This window comes from Glycine max, chromosome 10 (assembly GCF_000004515.6).
Source record: "Glycine max cultivar Williams 82 chromosome 10, Glycine_max_v4.0, whole genome shotgun sequence".
Lineage (NCBI taxonomy): Eukaryota > Viridiplantae > Streptophyta > Magnoliopsida > Fabales > Fabaceae > Glycine > Glycine max.
In genome coordinates, this window is record NC_038246.2 from 7,938,963 (window position 1) to 7,941,260 (window position 2,298).

Consider the following 2,298-nt stretch of genomic DNA (forward strand, 5'->3'; position numbering starts at 1 on the left):
GCCCAATCTGATTCCTTGACATAATGTTAGACATCATGTGCAGCAACTCCAGCTTTCCTTCATTGTCTAAGTGCTTATGTTTTAACAAAATTTTAGCCAATCTTTTAAATCTCAGTAAAGCTAAGCACTAACAATCTCCCCCTTTGGCAAATTTTGTCTAAAACATACTTAGACACTTCCTGAGCAGGTACGAGCAGTCATGCAAGTGGGATCAGCAACTTTCATTATCAGAGTAATCAAGCACAGCAGTATCTGTAGTGGTGACAGCGAAATTCTGCAAGTTGCACATCTACAAGTCTTTTCCAGGATGTCAAGACATCTCACGTGACATCAGCTTTCTGCTCCCCCTGTCTCCATGCTCTTGCTGCTGTGAAGTGAATATTCTGCTAGGCAGCAGTTCACTGCAGCATCTTCTATCAGCTACTAGTTTCAGTAGCTTACATCAATCATCATCAGCAGCAGCAGCAGTACAAATACTACTCCCCCTCAAAATCATAAATCATGCATAATATCCTACTACTCCCCCTTTTTAGACAGAATTTGGCAAAGGTAGAATGCATGAAATTAATGTGCAATTATTACAGACCAATAACAATCAATTATTCAAAAGGACATGCCCCAATAGCTAGTAAGAGTAAAAAGCAAAAACATAAAGGTCTGATGGTCATGGGGTGGCATCAGAATCATCATCATCTGATTCTGTATCCTCTGCTGCATCTTCTTCTTCCTCAGCTGCTTCTCCATCATCAACGCCATTGTCTGAGAGTCTTTTGATCAGGCGTTCCAGCTCCATTTTCTTCTCTGTGTTGGCTTTGATGGTTGCCTCCAGCACCTTGCATGTGTCCTTGAGTTCAGCAATCAAATCATCCTTGGACACAACACCTGAAGCAGCAGCTTTCCCTGATGTCGAGACAATGTCTGGGACATGTGTCCCCTCAAATAGTTTGTAATGCAGGGATAGAGGAGATTCTCTCTTCTTCACAGAGTCAATGTTGTTTAAAATATTGGGATGTTGACTCAACATAATGCCACACAATACAGTTGGAAAGGCAATGGGTAATTTGACAGCAAAAGATTCTGAATGCTTAATAGTTTGATCAAAAATATAGTTTCCAAAATTAAATTTGGACTTGGTTCCAACAGCATACAGAAATTTACCCAAACCTGTGGCAACAGTGGAAGTATGATTGGTGGGTACCCAGTTGGCAGTGCCAATCCTATGCAAGATTGCATACTTCACACTTAGCTTCCCTACAGAAAGCTTCCCTTTCTTTGGCCAATGCTGGACTTGCTTGGCAGTGATTTCCTTGGCAATTTGATGCTCAGAAACAGCAATATCCACCACTCCTTCAGTTGGTCTGCCCAGGTACTTGTTGATTACAGCAGGGGAGAATCTAATACATTTTCCTCTGACAAACACTTTCTGATACTCATCACTCTTTCTGTTTGTTATGTCAGAGGGAATGTTGACAATGAATTCTCTGACTAGACTTTCATAGCAATCTCCCAACTTGGTGACAGTTTTCAGCAGTCCAGCAGCCTTGATGAGGTCCATGATCTCCTTGCAAACCAAGGCATCTCTTCCCAGTTCTCTTTCTAAAGCAAGTATGCGTTGATATACAAATTTCCACCTTTCAACATTGCCAATGGAGTGGAATGAAATGTTGTCCAATGGGGCATCAGGGACATTTCCAGGCACCTTTTTCCCCGATTTCTTGGCTCTCTTGATGTCGGGAACATCTAGTTCGACATCATCATCAGAATCAGATGAGGAAATTTCTTTCCTCTTCTTGGAAGGGATTGCAACTTTGCTCCATCTGGATGTGGTAGGAGTGATTGGTGTGCTCTTCTTCTGTGCAGTAGTTTTGATTCGTCCAGACCTAGTAATGGGGGTTTTTCCCTTTCTGCTTTGTAATCTTTCTGCAATGCCAGGTGCCAACTTTTTGGCAATGGGTTCCTCATCAGATTCTACTTCTTCTAGGTCAATGAGGTCACCTGGAGCAGGTTCTGGTGCCCTTGGTGCAAGGGTCTCCTCTGTGGTTTGATCCTCTTCCTCTGTTGATTCCTCTTCACTGGATGAAGAGAGGACTTCAGCATTTGGGGTGGAAGATGTTGGAACATCTTTATCAGCATCAGGGACAGAAGCATTTTTCAAAATGCTATTCACAAGACTGTGGATCTTCTTATCCATCTCAGTGTCTTCTTCCCTAGGGCTTGTTGCAAAGCTAGGGTTTTCAGAAATCTTCACTCTCTGTTGTCTTTTAGGGACCAGTTTCTCAGGAACAGGGCCTGGACCAG